A 21758-nucleotide genomic window follows, 5' to 3' on the forward strand; every position below is an offset into this window, starting at 1 on the left:
TTTTTTTTCAGGGTTCGTTATATTGGATTGAAAATTGGTCCATTTTAATCTTAAATCCTCTCGAAACTAAACATTTAATTTATTCCTGTTCTTAGTTAAGATTGAATTTACGTGACTGAAACCGGCTTCAACCATATAGGAACTTGGAAATGCTATCATAAATGGCTGAGCTATTTCGTAAAGTTTTACATATTTTTGCATTACATTTATATTTGTCCAAAATTTGCTTATTGTTAAATTTTTAAAAAGCGTCTTTGCTTCAAATCCCCATAATAATTCAGCAAGCTCATCTTGCAGGTTGATGTCCACGTTTTCAATTTGAGCAGAAAATGGCACAATAATCCAATCAGGGATGTCAATGTTTTCCAAATCAACAAAACTCAGTTTAAAATCGTCGCTCGATTTTTGAAAATTACCTGTATATATTTCCAAGTCTTCTTCTTTTATTTCTAATTGTCACATATCTGAAAAATACTGATAATCCTTCGACCAATCGAACCTTCCGGTTCGGATCGACCCCCATTCGACCTCCTGGCTCAGATCGACCCCCGCTTATGTTAAATAGACCCCTGGGGGTCTATATAGACCACTTCGGCGACCTCTGGACTAGACTATTGTAATTAAAATAAGTCTAATAATAAACAGGGTGCGTAGCCTTTTAAAAAGTGCTTAAAGGTGCTTATTTTCGATTTTTGTTTTTTAAAAGCCCCTAAAGGTGCTTTCTTTTGGTGTTTTTAAAAAGTGCTTAATTTTTCCTTTTCTAGAATGATATTTTTCCCTTACCATGTTGATTTTCGCTACGAATTATGCAGTAAGACAACAGTTCACATTGTTCAATTCAATCTTTTCACAATTTATTCAACTCCAATCTACTTGGGCGCATTGTCAGTCCGTAGCATGTGAAAACGCCATTTGATTTACATGATTCAATAATTTTGACAATTGTCAAAAACAATGCCAAAGGTTTTTTTTTTTTTTTTTGACTTGACGATTAAAACCATATAAAATCGCAGGGCTCGAAAAAACTCAGAAATTTTACCCGTCCCCGAGGACGGCTTGTCCAACAATGCACCCGTCCTCCGTTGAAACTAACCCGTCGCTTTTCAATAAATAAAAATATAATTTTCTCCTATTTATTACAAACATTTATATAAATTGCACAATGAATTAGTCGTTACTAGGATTACATTATACAGTAATAAAAGAAATACTAGGTTACTAATTGTAACCTAGTATTTCTTTTATGAAAGAATTTAAATGACAAAGATCAAGTTATCCGAGGGTACTGCTTTTTTTAAATGAATCAAATATGACGTTTGCCAGTTCCACAATCAAGCCTATGATTTACAGAGGTTTCTGAACAGAAATCTGAAAGGGGTTTTCCATTTAGGTAGATGTTCATAATTGCTTTTAAAGCTTCTTGTTTAAGACCAGTATGTATTGTGTTTTTTTGTAAGTTTGCTGCAAAGCACCTTTCAACCGCTGCAGTATGTTGCTGTATTGTGGGTCATTTTGCAGCCTTGTAACTTACAAGACTCTTGTAAGATAACAAAAATTGAAAAATGTATCACGAACATTAACGGGAAAATGGCCGTCCGCGCGGACGTCGGATTCGAGAAATTCGTTGTCCGCGGAGAATTTTTGACCGTCGAGGACGGGTGGATGGGCTGTTTTTCGAGCCCTGTAAAATCGTCGATTGTCAAACTTTCCAATCCTACCTAATTATGATATTTTTTTAAAGTGCTTAAAAATATTATTTGAATGCTTGAAAAGTGCTTAAAAGGTGCTTATTTTTTGTTGAATAATTTGCTTACGCACCTGATAAACTAATTTTTGCTTAAAATAAGTCTAATTTTTCATTTATAGTTTTCATACATAACAATCTTTCTTTTAAACCTTTGACTTTAAATTAAATTCGGAAAGTAACAAGGGCGCCATATGAGTAAAAAATTCCCGCACAGAACTGAAAACGCGAACATCTTGGCATATTCTATTTTCCATGAACTCTAATAATTAAACTTATTTTTAACACATTTTGCAAAGTTTTGTCATCTCTGCAGCTTCGTGTACTCTTAATTTCTCTTTTCACCATACTTTAAAAGTGATTATTAAGGCCCGGATTTTGATGACATTTGCATTTTTTTGCATTTTTGGACATTTTTTGTTCTTTAGAGCATTTTTTAAGATTTATAGAGCATTTTTTAAATTTTGGTGTGCATTTTGCATTTTAAAGCATTTTTTAAGCTTTTTGTTAATTTTTTCCAATTTTCATTATTTATTGGGCATTTTTATTACATGAAATGCAATATTTGTCTTATAATTTTAAATTTCATATTGTAGCTTTCAATACCGCCTGCATGTCATTATGTTTTTCCATTATGTCATTGATTGATATAAAATCTTTAGAAGTAATTCTTTGTTACAGCTTTCCCATTTTCTCTGATTTGTATAGTTTAGAACATTACAATTTTCTTCTCCAGGAATAAAAATTTACTTTCAGAAGAGACGCTCGTTTACATTTCAAAATATCAAAAAACATTTAATAATCCAATGTAATTCTGATATTTAGTAATATTATGAGATGAAAGTTGTTATATTCATTAAAGTTTCTGTACAAAATGAAAATGTTTTGGAGTCAACATATTTTCCTCTTTGTTATTTTAGGATATAAAACATATGTCTCAAATTTTAATTAACGTAGAACAAGAATTGCATTGTTTTATATTTTTTGAAATGACTCATTATAATTTTAAAGAGTAAAACATTGTTTAATATTTTTACTTTATTTAAGTCATGTCATAAGGCATTTTTAGCGCATTTATCGCATTTTTAAAGGCATTTTTCGCACTTTTTAAGGTCATTTTTCACACTTTTTAAGGGCATTAGCTGAGACTTTTTGGGTCATCAAAATCCGGGATCGAAGTGATTATACTATCAGTTGCGATTTTTGAATAACCACTATACGTAGTTTGGTTTCTAAATCTATTGTTTGGTAACCATTCTTCTCTTGGAGGGGGGGGGGAACAATTTCGACAGCCCTAGGGGCAAGGCCGTAGCCAGGATATTAGGAGGGATGTGGTAAGAAGCAAGGACAGTTTCAGACTTGCAAAGTAGGGGGAAAACATTGTAACAAATATTGTTTATTCTGTTTGCAAAAGTTAAACTAGTAATTAAAAATATGTAATATTAATTAAAAAATAATTTGTAATAATAATTATAATCAATTTGTAAACAAAGTTTACAAAGACATGCGACAGGGATTTGAAGAAAATGTTTCGATTACTTTTTTAGGACAAACCAGAATATCCCGAAATATGCTTAATAAAGTTAGCCCTGTTAGCCTTTCTTCTTTAGTAGCATTTCTTGTTGCTGTTTTTACGCGTTTAAGAATAGAAAAAAGTTCTTTCTGCAGTTGATGTGGTGATTGGCAACGTAGCCAATATTGATAGCAAGCAATAAATGTTTGGGGAAAAAGATACTGTCACATTCTTCCATTGTTGAAAGTGCCGTATCTGGTCTAAGGGGGTTCAAGCAGGTTTCACTTTTATGCCCATTTCTCCCATGAGGCTTTTATGTCAATGAAATCTGCGTAGATTCGGAAATCGCATAAATTAATATGCTGAAAAACAATTTGATTTCGGGGGAGGAGTCTAATCGAAGGAAAGATGAGCCACAAGGCAGAGCCGGATTATACCTTTCGTGGGCCCTAGGCATAGCCGTTTTTGGGCCCTCCCCTCCTTCCCCCACTCCTCCCCTCTTTTCAAAATATATGCTAAAATTTTCTTGCATATTTTTTTTACATTTTTATTAATATGGATTTTAATTTACAAATTTGTTTATCGAACTTTATCTGCAATACCGACATACTGCCGATATTGCAGTTGATATCGATAATACCATTATGATTAGTTCGATCGATAACCATGTTAAAGATAAACTAGTGAATACTTTTCCTAACGTTCACATTGCATTAAGAATATATTTGTCGATTCTTGGATCAAATACAGAAGGAGAAAGATCTTTCTCCAGATTAAAATTGATTAAAAATTATTTGCGTTCAACAATGAATCAAGATCGTTTGGCATCGCTCGCACTTATGTCTATTGAATACGACATTTTGCGTAGTTTGGAATTCGACAGCATAATACAAGATTTCATTGAATCCAAAAAAGTAATATATTAGATCATAAGATTCTGCAAAATAATTTATTACCGAAAAATATTATATTTTTATTTGTATCTTCATAATTTTGTGCAAAATACACTTGTTGTTTTTAAAGCTAAATTATTTTTGTCAACAATTTTTTTTCTCCCAAGTTTTTCGTAGCCCCTGAATTTCGTAGGCCCTAGGCGCGTGCCTAGTTTGCCTATACGTTAATCCGGCCCTGCCACAAGATCAAGTGAAGCTCAAGTGAGAGGCTCAAAGAAAGACTAAAAAGTTTGAATCCCAGAATTTCGGTGGGCGGATTTGTCCGAATGGTCCCCCCCCCCCTCTGGATACGGGCTTCCCTAGGAGGACAGACCTTTTACATGATGTTCCAGCTCTCCAGGATGTTCACTTCTAGTATTTTAAAAATTTCCGTTTATGCAGCCAACCCACATCAGTCTGGAACCTGTTTCAGTTTTAAAATGAGACTCTGAATCAGTGATTCTCGATCTTTTCACAGATTTTGTCTCTGCACTTTTGTGCGTCGCCAAATTTTAGAATTGATATAGTAAAAATTTCAATGCTTTTTTTTTCTTCAAATTACCAGTAAATTTTATAAAGTATACTTTTTTATAAATTTTCAACGGTGTGAACATCTTTGTCAGCGATGGTCTCTGCCATTTTTGAAATGTTAAAATAACAAATTTAATGACTATAAAAATTATTAATTAACGAACGAAAGCAAGATAGCTTTTATTTCCTTTTGTAAATTCATAATTTAACAATTAAAATAAGCTATGCAATCAACAATACTGAATTGTATGAAATCTACAGAGAGCCAGATATTGTGAAATTCGTAAAAATAAATCGAATGAACTGGGCAGCTCACATTTTCAGAAGGAATGATGACTCAAATTTGAAGAAAATCCGATTACACAAACCCCTAACGAACAGGAAAAGAGGTAGACCCAGGCTGAGATGGCTGGATTTAGTTGAGACTGATTTCCTTACTCTAAAGGAGAAAAACTGGAGAACAAGTGTCAAAAGTAGAGAGGAGTGGATTCGAATTCAAAGGAAGGCACTGGCCCACCCTGGGCTGTCTAGCCAGATATGATGATGATGCAATCAATAGTCATAATAGCAAATTAACAAAGCATGACTAACGAAAACAAGCTAACAATAAATAACTAGCAAAAAAAAATTACAGTTAAAGTAATGAATCCCTTACTGTTTTTGTGGAACTTACTGTTTTTGTGGTACATATTTTATTTCGCATTCAAAATTATCTTAAAACTAAACTCAGTGGCGCGACAGCTCATAGAGGGCCAAAGCCTACTGTGCTCATCTCAGTTTTCTTGACCTTGGGGTCTGGGGTGCAGGAGCAGATGTTCCGCTTTAGGTGGTCAGTCGAACGCGGAACCCTCAGTGTTTAGTTCCTTGGTACTCACATTTATCGACCCACTGAAGGGATATGAAAGTCTGAGTCAACCTCGTCCGGCCCGAGGTTCGAACCAAGGACCTGTGGCACGACAGCGCTATCGCTCAGCCACCGGGCGTCAAAATTATCATCAAGCTATTTTACAGTGTCTTCCAGATAATTATACAACTTTTAAACTATCTTAATCTTTTTTCACATTTAATTTCGAAATCTTTAAGAATACCGCGACAAAAAAAAATTTGAGAATTACTGTTCTAAATGTTGCGGAAGATAAATCAGATGTGTTCAGCAAATTTGTAGTTGATTGTAATGTAATGGATAACATCTGCCTCCAAGGGTGCCGGCAAGGGGGTGCAAGGAGGTGCACTTGCACCCCCCTAGATTTTTTTTAAACAATTAAAGAGAAACAGAAAAAAATTGCTATAAAATTTTTTTACTAAAAATATTTTTATTCTAAACAAATAATTAAGGGGCAATCCATTAAAAATTTACACCCATGATGCAAAATTGATATAATTTATTTTTTTATTGTTCTTTATTGAAAATAGACACATTTATTTTTGCTTTTTTGTTTAAATTGCATATTTTTGACTATACGAATTTTTGAAAATTTCGCTTTTTTGCGCGCACGCCTTTGCAAGAAATTTTTTAACGTATTGCCATCCAACAACAAAAATATTTAAATACACTTTCTTGAAGTAATTTTTCTCAAATTTTAAGAAAATCATCATTAAAATGTAAAATTTCTTGTTTTTAACAAAAAAAAATTCATTTTTTGAAAAAAACAATATTTTTTTTGCATTTTGGTCTTTTTTGATTTTTTTATATTTCAACAGTGTAAAGTATAATCAATAATGATATCAATTCCAAATTTTTGGAAAGGTAAGGCACTTTGTTCGAAAGATATAAACAAAGCAGTGACTTTGTGTTTCAAAGTCAGTAGCTATGACAGCGCCATCAATACAGTTTTTTGCGGTATATACAAGAAATTCGTACTTTTTTTTAAAAATATCTTGTTAGCAATGATGAAATGTATCTTCAAAAAATATTAACCCATGAAAGTATAGGTAATAACAAAACAAAATGTAATAACAGAATATCTTTTTTTGTTTGTTTTTTTGTTAGAGGATTGCACCTCCTTTTATAATATTCTGCAGGCGCCCTTGTCTGCCTCTCTATATGTTGCATCCATAATTGTTACTCACTGTGCACAGAACCCAACTTAGCTCTTGAATTTGATTAGTTTCTTTTGATTTTTCACACAGCCTAGGTTTCTGAACCTCAGCACAGGTCTGGTAATCTATACATAATAATAAACGCGGCTGTGTGTGTGTCTGTAATCACAATATATCGCCCCAGAAGCCTCGCCCAGGCACGAAACTCGGCACGTAATTGTGTTTTGACATAATGAACAAGTAATTTCTTTCTTTTTCAAAAATTTGGATTAGTTTTTTAGTTATCAGTCATTTTGTAAGAAAATCTATGCTTTTTCGTCTTCAAAGAGCCATATTCAAAAAACTATTAAAAAATGCATATACTTTTCTCCACTCTTATATATGTATGCTAATGCGAACCTTACAATTGAAATATTAATTTTCGACAACTTTAGCCATTAATATACGAAGGAATTAATAATTTAATTGTAAAGTTCGCATTAGTTTACAATTATCGAAGTGGAGAAAAGTTTAACTTTTGTGTTAAAAATGTGGCAGCATATTCGATATGTAAATAGAACGCTTCGCTTTGATATATTTGTCGCTGTTATAATAAGTTTTTCTTCTTTCCACGCTCTATTTTTTTTTCTTAAGCGAGGACGATAATTTTTGTAGCGATATAGAAATAGATACCATAAAAAATTATATAGAAATAGATATCATAAAAAATTAATTTGCTTTCGTGTTCTCATGTATTTAGCATTTTAGTTTTTTTTCTTAAGCGTTGTAGCTATATAATATATAAAATAGGAATTTAATTGTTATAGAAGGAACGATCACACTTATCTTGGATTTCTTTGGTTTTTCTATTCTTTATTTTAAGTTTTTATTAAATGTAATTAGCTATTTTCAGAAAGTTTCAGTTTGCAGGTAAGCACTTAGATTTTAATATTGAAGTTTCATGATTTGCTTTCGTAGTAATTGTTGTTCTAAAGTATTCGTTGACTTCTTAAAATCCCGATTACTGACATGGCAGAACCGCCTTCCAAAAAACTTTGTATTTTGTCAAAGAAAAAGATATTAAGAGATTCTCAAAGAAGAAGGGCCCAAGAAACGTCTGTGGAACGTCAAAGAAGGATGGAACATGACCGAATTTCGACAAGCAATTCTAGAGCCCAAGAAGTATCAGAGAAACGTCAAAGAAGATTAGAAGAGGTTTTCAGCTATTGGCCAATGATGATTTCGAAAGCAACTTTTGTATGCTTTTACAATTTCTGAGGCCTTTTTTTAAAAAAAAACAAGTCTCCACCTGATTGTTATATTATAGGTTAGGTTACCATAGGCCTTAGATTACCATAGCAAAGTTACATCTTCAAACATCCTCAAGAGCTATAACACATCTGCAGCAGAACTGGATATGAAGACAAAATTGCAGGACAGGAACACTAATTTCAGATCCACTAATCTTCAGATTTCCTGCTATGTTTTAAAAAACTTTATTTGTGAAAACCTTTAGCGGGGCGGACAGCTGGCCGCCTTTGGCGGCTAGTAGTTCAATATAACTAGTTTTGTTTCTTCTTTTATTCATTAGATTGTAAAAAAATTCTAAACCATTAACCCTTTGTAACTCAACAACTCTGATTTAAGAAATATTTACGTGGATGTTAGAATACATCATATTAAGCGTGTAAAAAATAATGAAGAAATTAAGACCTTAAAATTAAAAAATTATTGATAAAAAGCATTTGTTGAGCATCTCCACTATCGTGAAAAATAGCTCAAAAATTCCAATATATTTAAAACTTCATGTGAAAAATTTTGAAATTGTTGTTTTTATGGTAACAAGGTCTCACACCGCATTTTTCAATCCCTCCTTAGCCAAATATACAATCAAGGGGATTGTTGTAAAAAAATTGTATATCCTGCCATCCTGTCGTGGAGCAATTCCTGCTAAACGCATTTTAATATTGGCAGCTGCAGCAAAACTTGGTTCCCCCGAGTTTGCAATATTTTCTTTACCTGAATTTAGTTCGATTTTATAGGTCAATCCAGCTCATTATAGGATTGAATTTTCATGTATGTTGCAGATGTGTAACGCGGTGATACAAATGGTTCAGAGTGACTTGGTGGTTTCGGGAGATAGAACCTTCCAATTAGGTGAACTTGGTTCGAATCCCAGCGATTGCTGGTCTACAAGAATCCCGTACCCGACTAACACTAATCACTGTCCTGACGTTAAATATCCTCAGTGGTAGATGGATCATAGGCTAGATCCCTTGCAGTGAGACTAACCGTGGGAGGTTTTCGTGTTTTTTTTTATCACCATTTAAAGCAAATGCGGGTTAGTTTCATTAAAAAAAAATTTTTTTTACTTTATAAAGCACGAAAACATGCGAAGGCGGGAAACGCAGTATTAAAAATGCGTAGTTAATTTTATTTAACATAATATTGTAAGAACTTTTCTTGTGACAATATTAAAGTATTCCTAATTTTCCAGCCGTAGTTGAATAATCTAACGATAACTTATTAGGAGAAATCTTTTCTGATTTGTTTTGTTACGCATGCGCTCCGAAACTTTTGCTAACTAGAATATTTTTGTCTGCTTCAGTTAAATTAGCGATTCCACAAGAGCATGTTTACTTTGGTTTTAAGAGTTTCAGGGCGCAGAGCTTTTTTCCCCAACTACTTTGGAAATTTGAAGTATGTTCGAATTCAGTTTTTCATTTTAAAGTTGTTACTAAATAGTTGGTAATTTAGTGTTATTTCGTTATTCGATATTAGTTTAATTCATGTTAGTATTCCCCACATCTAGATTTAAACTAAATATGTTTCTTAATGGATTTTATATAAAATTTCAACTTTTTATTAGAGTATTTTCTTATCTTTTTAAAATCACAGATTATTCAAATTGTTTAGAGCAATTTTTAAATTTTGATATATACTTCTGTTCGTTTCATTTCTTAACGATTAAAACTTAACTTGAACTCTATATTTTTGATTACATTCTTTTGATACTTGTTAAAACTAACTCTGTGACTTCTGTATATAAGAAAATATAGATGAAAATTAAAACTCAAAGTAAAAATTCATGATCTCCATTTTTCGCTTTTTACAACAAAATATACGAACTGTTTACATAGAAAGCATTTAAAGCTCGTATAAAATTCAAACTTTTAAATCTAATTTAATATTTTATTTTCAAAACTTGCTGACATATAGCTGAAGTTAACCAAATTTCTTTTTAGTATTGCCTTAGAACAGGAGTGGCGAATCTTTCTGCACCAACGTAGATCATAGACGTGCCGTCAAATAATTTTGACTTTATGATTATTGGGAAAATAATAATACTATCAAATCAAAACTCTTTATTCACTATAAAGAAAAAAAAACATTTTGCAGTGTCTCAGTTATAAGTGTAATTCAACTTAAAGTAACATCAGTGTGAATTCTGATGCAGGTTAGATGACAAATAATTTATATTAGGTTGTAATATGTTAGTTTAAGCAGAACTGTTAAATCTCTTTTTGCTGGTTATTTATTGTTAACTTGTTTTCTATGGTTACTAATTTTTTTGACATTAATTATAATTTTTTTTGTTAATAATTATTAATTTTCTTGTTTTTTGTGAATTTTAATTTAATTGTTAATATGCTCCGTAGTGAACTTTGTGATCAGTGGCGTGCCCAGAATAGTGTGTCGCGTGCCATTGGCTCGCCATCCCTGCCTTAGAATATTTAAAAATTAATTTCTTTTACTTTTCAAACATAAAGGACCTCCAAATATTTAACATTGGATTTGAAGTTTTCGCACTGTATGATTTAAATAAACCTGTGTATTACTTTTAATTTAAATTGTATTGATCTACTGTAGGCTGAATGTTGTAAGAGCACTTTAGTTGTGGAAAATTGGGGCTCCTACCCCAGTTCAATAACCTCTAGTCTTATTGCTGTGGCGGTGTACTCATGGGGCTCGGGTGGCAGAAGAATTATTTATTTGTCTGAATTTTTAATTCTGTTTAATAATCTTTAATTTAATACACGGCTGAGTGTGCTCCGGAAAAAATCCGGATTTCCGGATTTTTCGCTAACAGTGATCCGGAAATTTCCGGAGATCGAAGGTCCAGACTTTTCAAAAAATTATTGATCACAGAATTTCCGGAAATCAAATTTTCAAAGGTGGAACTGAAAAACACTGTTTATTTGTTTGTAAGGGAGAGCCAGGTACTTTATAAGCTTATATTCATGATTAATATTTATTTTTTTATCAGTAAATAGTTATTATAATCATAAACTCAAGAAAGAAAGACATATTTGAAAATTTTAATTACTTCTCCAGGCCATCATAGGTATGCGTAAATGGTATAGGTATGTGTAAGTCAAGAAATTTTCCGGAATTTTGACTTGGGTTCACAATTACCCCTGCTAATAAGATTATTTAAATTATTTTTAATTTAATATTTATTTTTTTAATACTTCTAATTCTTTTGCTTATTTTATTTATTTATTTTATTATAATTTCCACTTCAGAAAATCATTTCCATGACGTAATTTGATGAAGAAAAATATTTTTACTTTATTATTTTCAATAATTTTTATGTAATGTAACAGTTTTTGTTGAACTTTTGCATTTTATCAACTGGTGGTTACTGGATAATTCTAGAGGAGGTTGATTGAACGTATTCAAATAATGTGTTCGTAAATAATGGGTTTGATGGAAATATTTCAGATTCGGCAGCAGTAAGAGAAATAAAACATTACAATCGAGATTTTTCTGAAATTGAGGGAGATCATGAGATCCCCTTTTTAGATAAAAGTTATTATAAGGAAAATATTTTTTTTTTATCTCCTCTTTCGAAAGTGGTGGAATTATTTTTATTTCTTGGACTCTGAAATTTTCGCTAGTTTGTATATTTTTATTATGTTTTCAATATCTATATATATATATTTCTCTTACACGGCAACAACTCCCCGAATGGCAACGTTAGAAAATCGACCAATGATTGCTGCTAAAAATGTCACATGGCAAATCAAGATGAGGTGGCTCAACATATAGCGCTTTTAAAAACGGAAACAATAACCAGAGTGAGCATTATCAGGTTGTTCAATTCAGATTCATGCCCTAAAAACATGATAATATTTAATTTAAACTCAATTCGGAATTAATTAGGCTGGCTTTCTCCATGACTATAAATAAGTCACAAGGTCAGACTTTTGAGAAAATCAGTTTAGTATTGACTAAACAAGTTTTTAGTCATGAACAACTTTATGTTGGCCTGTCAAGAGTTAAGTCATTTGACAGCCATTCAGTAATTGCTCCAAGATGCCAAATCTATAATTGTGTTTTCAAAGAAATTCTAAATGCTTAGTGTTAATTTCTTAAAGCTTTGCAGAAAAAAATGTTTTTTGGAAAAAAAATTAATTGAAACTTCTATTGGCAGTAGGCAAGGGGAACTGTCAAAATCAAAACTCCCCGATTAGAAATGCAGTATGGCGACCTCCACGTGGTATTTCTCGGGAAAATGCTAACAGCCATGCATTTTAATTTATTGTATGTAAAACATCCTTATTTTGTTCTAAAATGTTATGTACTTTATCACAAATGTTAATTAATATAGAAATTGATTTCAATAATGATGATCACCAAAAAATATTTCATTTGGCGATAAAACAAATTTTTGTGTTCTTGAAAATGAAAGACTTTTTGAGGGTTATTATCTCACAAGGAAAAGTTAAGGTTTAAAGTTTATATTTTTAAATAATAAATTTTTTTCTAAAACTTCCAGAATTTCTAGCATTAACTAATTTATTATACACATTTAGTTGAATTTAGGTGAGTAACTGCAATATTTGATAATTTAGTTTGCTAATATGTTTCTCATTTAGCTAATGTTTTGAGTTTTTCACCATGTACAATCTAAATAGCTATTATACTTTTTTTAAAAGCCAATAAGAACATTGATAGAATTCTTCTACATAAGTACAATACTATGTCTTTGATGATAAAATACTATGTCTTTGATAATATGCAATGTCTTTGTGCTAGGACATTGTGTTCATTGGCGAGCGAGCGCAGCGAGCCTTGGTTCACCGCGTGAACCACATAGGATTGCGTAGCAATTCTCGGGGGATGGCGAGCGTTAGCGAGCAGGGGGCGGAGCCTCCTAGTTTAAATTAATGTGAGTTATTGTTTTCCCTATAAAGCTTTATAATTACATTGATTTAATTTCTAAATGAACCCTTCTTTAGAGATTATTAATTTTAATTGATATGTCTAATAATTCTGAACTGTTAAAATAGTTTTATAGTCGCAATGTTTATATTTAGTGAGTTGATGTAATAAATGTTTAATAATCATTCTAAGTGATAATTATCTATATTCAGTTGAATAAAATGATTTATGAGTTAGACATGATGAATTTGCATACTCATTATCAGTAATATAGTGTAATTATAACCCATTACGAATTTTCCCTTAAAATTCGTTTTATTAAGAAACAGTTTTAAAATATGAACACAATACTGGGCGCCTTTGACATTAACCTAAAAATGCTAAGTAATAGACATAGTAATAGAATTCTTGGACTTTTAAATTTTTGCAAGCTTGTATATTTTTATTATGTTTTCAATATTTAAATTAATGTGTGAGTTATTTAAATTAATGTGTGAGTTATTTAAATTAATGTGTGGGTTATTGTTTTCCCTATAAAGTTTTATAATTACATTGATTTAATTTCTAAATGAACCCTTCTTTAGAGATAATTAATTTTAATTGATATGTCTAATAATTCTAAACTGTTAAAATAGTTTCATAGTCACAATGTTTATATTTAGTGAGTTGATGTAATAAATGTTTAATAATCATTCTAAGTGATAATTATCTATATTCAGTTGAATAAAATGATTTATGAGTTAGACATGATGAATTTGCATACTCATTATCAGTAATATAGTGTAATTATAACCCATTAACAATTTTCCCTTAAAGTTCGTTTTATTAAGAAACAGTTTTGAAATATGAACACAATACTGGGCACCTTTGACATTAACCTGAAAATGCTAAGTAAGCTCATAACGTCACTCGATAAATGTAAGTTTTGATAACTACGTCTAGATTTTAATCACGTGTGTACCAAAATTTTTCTGATTGGCTGTTAATTTGAAGTTAGAAAAATTTTCAAACAATTCGAACTTAGAAACTTTCTGTTTGCACTTTGAATAACTTTCAAATTGTTTTAACTTCGAAAAATATTCAAAATTTTTGTACCTAAAAATATTTTGAAGTTGGGTAAGTTTTAAAATTTTCGAAGTTGGAAGAAAGGTCTTTCAAGAGTTTCAGAAATTTGGAGTTGGAAAATTTTTCAACTTGTTTGGATTTTGAAAATTTTTTCCTTTTTTTGTACTCTGAAAAATTTCGAAACTGTTTTGCTTTAGAAATTCAGAAAATGTTTAGAATCAGGAAAATTCTGAAGTTGTTGGTACATTGAAAATTTTTTAAATGTTTTGTACTTAAAAATATTCTTACCGTAAACCGAGGCGAGTCTACCAATTTTTTCAGTTTGTCAACTTTCAAGTGGTCAAACTTTTGTAAATATTAAAGAAAAAAGGCTTTTAATAGGTGTTTCGGAATCTCTATTTATCCCTCCTTAAAGCTGTGAAATCGATTTTAGAAAATATTAACAGTTACGCTGTTACTGTATATTTTATAGAACTGCTGACAAATCTTTCGTATGGGGCGAGTCTACCCATTCTACTAAAATGAATGTTAACACTGTAAATAATCAAATTTTACTATTAAATTGTTATTTTAGTTACTATATAGGATATTTATGAAGTAAAATTCATCACTTTATTATATATTCCATTATTTTATTCATAAAATAACACAAATTGAGTATTAGAATTGTAAGAATTACTTAAGAATTCTTCTAAGTAATAAATACATCCGAGTTTTTCTAATTAAACATTTGAAAAATTTTTCCAAGACCAAACTTCCTGTATCCAAGCCGTTTTTTTCCAACTTTGAAAAAAAAAATTCATTTTCAGAAAACTTCAGAATTTTTCTAAATTAGATAAATAATTGTTCAAAGTACGAAGAATTTGAAAGTTTTTCAAAGTCGAAACAAGTCGAAAATTTTTCTAACTTCACAAAATTTCACATTCCCACTTCTTCAGAATATTTCTTAGTGCAAAACATTTAAAAATTATTGAAAGTACAAACAACTTCAGAATATACCTAATTCTTAACATTCTAAATTTTTCTGATACCCACAGATTCAAAATTTTTTAAAGCACGAAAATTTTTAAATTCTCCAAAATCAGTTTGAATCAGTTCAAAAATTTTTATTGACCAAACACCTGCTACTGATTATCTATCCCTTTTTTCAGACTTCAAAAATTTCGCATGTTTAAACAAATTTAAATTATTTCTAAGCACAAAAAATTGAAACTTTTTCAAAGGAAAAATTTTAAAGTTGAGTAAACTAAGTATAAAAAAGTTTCAATAGTTAGAAATCAGAAATTTTCAACTCATTAGTTGAAAAAAAAAGTTTATAAAGTTTTCTACATTCAAACAATTTCAGAATATATCTAAATTCTAAAGTTAACAGATTAAGAATTTTTCATAGTATAAATAATTGGAAAATTTTTCAAAGTGAAAACACTTTTAAAAAAAGATACTCCTGTGACTTCTTAAATACCAGTTTTTCCCAACTAAAAGAATTGCTTATGTTCCAAGAATTTAGGAATAATTCCAAATACAAAACAAGTCCAATTAAGTTGAAAATTTTTCTAACTTCTGCGAATCTACGTTTTTTTTTCCATCTTTATGAAATGTTTGAACTTAAAAATTTCTAATCATTTAGGTACAAAAAATTTAAAAATTTCATGAGTGAAAATCAGTTTAAAAATCTTTTTATTACCAACAGCATTTCTCTAAATGTAAACTATTTGAAATTTTTTCGAAGTCGAAGCAAATTTCCAAAACCAAGTACTACTCTGTATATAGCGGTTTTTATCAAATTAAAAAAGTTTCTGCGATTAAATAATTGCAGAACATTTCGAAGTACTAAAAACTTGAAAATTTTTCAAAGTCAAAGCAATTTAAAAGTTACTTGAAGTAAATATGCATCTGAATTTTTCTAAGTAAAGTATGAACACAGTGTTTTTCCAATTACAAAACATTTGAAAATTTTTTAAAAGACCAAGCATCTTCTGTTTATTAAATAGTCATGAAATTTTCGATTTCAAGCAACTTATGAATATTTATAAAACTAACAGTCAGAATTTTTCTAAGCACGAAAAATTTTTGAATGTCAATACAATTTGTAAATCATTCCTTGTTCAAAAGTACAAAAATCTTGATCTTTCGAAAGAAGAGGCAAAAATTTTCTAAGTACCATCCTCATGAGAATTTTTCAAAGTACTGACAATATGAAAATTTTTAACTTACAGCATGTGCAATGTAATTCTTTCTACACCCATTTTTTTAAAAAACTTAAAAATTTTTCAAAGTACCAACCACTTCAGAATTTTCCTGATTCTAAACACTTTCAGAATTTCTGAAGCCAACAATTTCTAAGTTTTTCAAAGTACAAACTATTGGAAAAGTTTTCAAAATCAGTTTGACATTGTTTGAAAAATTTCCTACGACCAAACACCTACCTCTCCTTATATGCTCATTTGTTCAGACTAAAAAAGTTCCAAAAGCTCGCAGCGCTCCCTAGTGTAAAAAACACCATATCTGTTCCAAATATATTGGTTTATTCTAGATTATTGGCTTAGATTATTTAATTGATCCTTTTTTTGTGCATAGGTACAGCTTTTGTGTCGTGTACTTTTCAGAATTTACAGTCTTGGTGATATGGTGCTGGTGGACATGTTTTGGGGAGCTAAAACTTCATCGGATCACTTTTTGGATAAATCCTCAGATAAATCCACATTTTTCTCTGATCTAGAGTTCTCTTATCAATAGTTTTTTTGAGTCTCACTGATAGCATTAAATTGTCGAAGCTGTCGTTATTTTAAATAGGGGATATCTTTAAATCCAATTTGAACGAGGATTTTTAGCACTATGAATGTTATCAAGGAAGAATTTTTGGCTTATTGATTTTGTCCGATATTTAATGAAGCAAATTCCTGATGTTTGCAAATGCATCGCGATGTCGTTGTGAATCACTGATGAACGTGTTATGAAACGGAAAATTTCCGTTGATGGTCTGTACAAGTGTGAAATCCGAATTGGAGCAGAACGGCCGTATATCACTCCCCTCTTCGAGCTTTACACTTGTTAGCCGTTTCGGAACTTTTCCGTTCTTCGGTGCAGTAAGCCTCGGGGTATCGAAAGAACTGGGTGGTCCTGGACTGCGACGCTAGATCGCAAGTCCGTGACCCGAAGTCTCTGAATAACCCTTGCGTTTGCAGCCTGATTTCTTTCTTAAAGCACAAAAATTATTCATCTCGCTCTAGTTAAGCTGAGGTGGGCTAGATTAAGGTCCTGGACTGTAACTAAAGATTGCAAGTCCGTGCCCTGAAAAACCACCCAGCGCTTTACTAACGTTCAATCTTAGATCAAGAACGTTTATAGTGCTCGGAATTCTCGAATTTTGACGTCTCTAATATTTTCTAATTAAGAGGAGGTAAATATTGCTTCAGTATTTTTTATTCATCGCGATATGGTGCTAATGGACATGTTTTGGGGAGCTAAAACTTTATTGGATCATTTTTGGATAAATCCTCATACTGGTCTATGGAAAAAGGAACAAATTGAAGTTATAAATGACAAAAAAGTGTTCAATCGCAGTATTACTGGCCTAGTAGGTGAGACGATAAACTTTTCTCTTCCTTTGCTCTTCCAGGAACTTTTCATTTAATATATTCTTCATTTTTCAGCGTTTCAATGATCATCATATTGTGATCAAGTTTGTTTTAAAATACACCAAGAAACAGTATCCTGGAAGTATAGGCAGTCAAGGGCCAGCAGCGCTCCTTAGTGTAGAGAACACTATCCATAATATCGGTTAATTCTACCTCATTAGTTTAGATTTAATTTATCATTTTTTGTGCATAGGTACAGCTTTTGTGTCGTGTATTTTTCAGAATTTACAGTCTTGGTAATATGGTGCTGGTGGACATGTTTTGGGGAGCTAAAACTTCATCCGATCATTTTTGGATAAATCCTCATACTGGTCTATGGAAAAAGGAACAAATTGAAGTTGTAAATGACAAAAAAGTGTTCAATCGCAGTATTACTGGCCTAGTAGGTGAGACGATAAACTTTTCTCTTCCTTTGCTCTTCCAGGAACTTTTCATTTAATATATTCTTCATTTTTCAGCGTTTCAATGATCATCATATTGTGATCAAGTTTGTTTTAAAATACACCAAGAAACAGTATCCTGGAAGTATAGGCAGTCAAGGGCCAGCAGCGCTCCTTAGTGTAGAGAACACTATCCATAATATCGGTTAATTCTACCTCATTAGTTTAGATTTAATTTATCATTTTTTGTGCATAGGTACAGCTTTTGTGTCGTGTATTTTTCAGAATTTACAGTCTTGGTAATATGGTGCTGGTGGACATGTTTTGGGGAGCTAAAACTTCATCCGATCATTTTTGGATAAATCCTCATACTGGTCTATGGAAAAAGGAACAAATTGAAGTTGTAAATGACAAAAAAGTGTTCAATCGCAGTATTACTGGCCTAGTAGGTGAGACGATAAACTTTTCTCTTCCTTTGCTCTTCCAGGAACTTTTCATTTAATATATTCTTCATTTTTCAGCGTTTCAATGATCATCATATTGTGATCAAGTTTGTTTTAAAATACACCAAGAAACAGTAACCTGGAAGTATAGGTAGTCAAGGGGCAGCAGCGCTCCTTAGTGTAGAGAACACTATCCATAATATCGGTTAATTCTACCTCATTAGTTTAGATTTAATTTATCATTTTTTGTGCATAGGTACAGCTTTTGTGTCGTGTATTTTTCAGAATTTACAGTCTTGGTGATATGGTACTGGTGGACATGTTTTGGGGAGCTAAAACTTCATCGGATCACTTTTTGGATAAATCCTCAGATAAATCCACATTTTTCTCTGATCTAGAGTTCTCTTATCTATAGTTTTTTTGAGTCTCACTGATAGCATTAAATTGTCGAAGCTGTCGTTATTTTAAATAGGGGATATCTTTAAATCCAATTTGAACGAGGATTTTTAGCGCTATGAATGTTATCAAGGAAGAATTTTTGGCTTATTGATTTTGTCCGATATTTAATGAAGCAAATTCCTGATGTTTGCAAATGCATCGCGATGTCGTTGTGAATCACTGATGAACGTGTTATGAAACGGAAAATTTCCGTTGATGGTCTGTACAAGTGTGAAATCCGAATTGGAGCAGAACGGCCGTATATCACTCCCCTCTTCGAGCTTTACACTTGTTAGCCGTTTCGGAACTTTTCCGTTCTTCGGTGCAGTAAGCCTCGGGGTATCGAAAGAACTGGGTGGTCCTGGACTACGACGCTAGATCGCAAGTCCGTGACCCGAAGTCTCTGAATAACCCTTGCGTTTGCAGCCTGATTTCTTTCTTAAAGCACAAAAATTATTCATCTCGCTCTAGTTAAGCTGAGGTGGGCTAGATTAAGGTCCTGGACTGTAACTAAAGATTGCAAGTCCGTGCCCTGAAAAACCACCCAGCGCTTTACTAACGTTCAATCTTAGATCAAGAACGTTTATAGTGCTCGGAATTCTCGAATTTTGACGTCTCTAATATTTTCTAATTAAGAGGAGGTAAATATTGCTTCAGTATTTTTTATTCATCGCGATATGGTGCTAATGGACATGTTTTGGGGAGCTAAAACTTTATTGGATCATTTTTGGATAAATCCTCATACTGGTCTATGGAAAAAGGAACAAATTGAAGTTATAAATGACAAAAAAGTGTTCAATCGCAGTATTACTGGCCTAGTAGGTGAGACGATAAACTTTTCTCTTCCTTTGCTCTTCCAGGAACTTTTCATTTAATATATTCTTCATTTTTCAGCGTTTCAATGATCATCATATTGTGATCAAGTTGGTTTTAAAATACACCAAGAAACAGTATCCTGGAAGTATAGGCAGTCAAGGGCCAGCAGCGCTCCTTAGTGTAGAGAACACTATCCATAATATCGGTTAATTCTACCTCATTAGTTTAGATTTAATTTATCATTTTTTGTGCATAGGAACAGCTTTTGTGTCGTGTATTTTTCAGAATTTACAGTCTTGGTAATATGGTGCTGGTGGACATGTTTTGGGGAGCTAAAACTTCATCCGATCATTTTTGGATAAATCCTCATACTGGTCTATGGAAAAAGGAACAAATTGAAGTTGTAAATGACAAAAAAGTGTTCAATCGCAGTATTACTGGCCTAGTAGGTGAGACGATAAACTTTTCTCTTCCTTTGCTCTTCCAGGAACTTTTCATTTAATATATTCTTCATTTTTCAGCGTTTCAATGATCACCATATTGTGATCAAGTTTGTTTTAAAATACACCAAGAAACAGTAACCTGGAAGTATAGGCAGTCAAGGGCCAGCAGCGCTCCTTAGTGTAGAGAACACTATCCATAATATCGGTTAATTCTACCTCATTAGTTTAGATTTAATTTATCATTTTTTGTGCATAGGTACAGCTTTTGTGTCGTGTATTTTTCAGAATTTACAGTCTTGGTAATATGGTTCTGGTGGACATGTTTTGGGGAGCTAAAACTTCATCCGATCATTTTTGGATAAATCCTCATACTGGTCTATGGAAAAAGGAACAAATTGAAGTTATAAATGACAAAAAAGTGTTCAATCGCAGTATTACTGGCCTAGTAGGTGAGACGATAAACTTTTCTCTTCCTTTGCTCTTCCAGGAACTTTTCATTTAATATATTCTTCATTTTTCAGCGTTTCAATGATCATCATATTGTGATCAAGTTTGTTTTAAAATACACCAAGAAACAGTATCCTGGAAGTATAGGCAGTCAAGGGCCAGCAGCGCTCCTTAGTGTAGAGAACACTATCCATAATATCGGTTAATTCTACCTCATTAGTTTAGATTTAATTTATCATTTTTTGTGCATAGGTACAGCTTTTGTGTCGTGTATTTTTCAGAATTTACAGTCTTGGTAATATGGTGCTGGTGGACATGTTTTGGGGAGCTAAAACTTCATCCGATCATTTTTGGATAAATCCTCATACTGGTCTATGGAAAAAGGAACAAATTGAAGTTGTAAATGACAAAAAAGTGTTCAATCGCAGTATTACTGGCCTAGTAGGTGAGACGATAAACTTTTCTCTTCCTTTGCTCTTCCAGGAACTTTTCATTTAATATATTCTTCATTTTTCAGCGTTTCAATGATCATCATATTGTGATCAAGTTTGTTTAAAAATACACCAAGAAACAGTAACCTGGAAGTATAGGTAGTCAAGGGCCAGCAGCGCTCCTTAGTGTAGAGAACACTATCCATAATATCGGTTAATTCTACCTCATTAGTTTAGATTTAATTTATCATTTTTTGTGCATAGGTACAGCTTTTGTGTCGTGTATTTTTCAGAATTTACAGTCTTGGTGATATGGTACTGGTGGACATGTTTTGGGGAGCTAAAACTTCATCGGATCACTTTTTGGATAAATCCTCAGATAAATCCACATTTTTCTCTGATCTAGAGTTCTCTTATCTATAGTTTTTTTGAGTCTCACTGATAGCATTAAATTGTCGAAGCTGTCGTTATTTTAAATAGGGGATATCTTTAAATCCAATTTGAACGAGGATTTTTAGCACTATGAATGTTATCAAGGAAGAATTTTTGGCTTATTGATTTTGTCCGATATTTAATGAAGCAAATTCCTGATGTTTGCAAATGCATCGCGATGTCGTTGTGAATCACTGATGAACGTGTTATGAAACGGAAAATTTCCGTTGATGGTCTGTACAAGTGTGAAATCCGAATTGGAGCAGAACGGCCGTATATCACTCCCCTCTTCGAGCTTTACACTTGTTAGCCGTTTCG

The 21758-nt window shown here is 32.0% G+C and overlaps 1 long non-coding RNA gene across 1 annotated transcript in view; it reads left to right on the forward strand.

The window, feature by feature from the left end:
* LOC147806687 (uncharacterized) overlaps positions 1-21758 on the forward strand; it is a 29593-nt gene continuing 7835 nt past the window's right edge. The window contains exon 1 of the long non-coding RNA XR_015428510.1: positions 1-21758. This exon is cut by the window's right edge and continues 7222 nt beyond it. This is a non-coding gene — a long non-coding RNA (uncharacterized LOC147806687).

The sequence above is a fragment of the Parasteatoda tepidariorum genome, chromosome 8 (genome assembly GCF_982258835.1).
Source record: "Parasteatoda tepidariorum strain Cologne lab strain chromosome 8, Ptep-v5.0, whole genome shotgun sequence".
Lineage (NCBI taxonomy): Eukaryota > Metazoa > Arthropoda > Arachnida > Araneae > Theridiidae > Parasteatoda > Parasteatoda tepidariorum.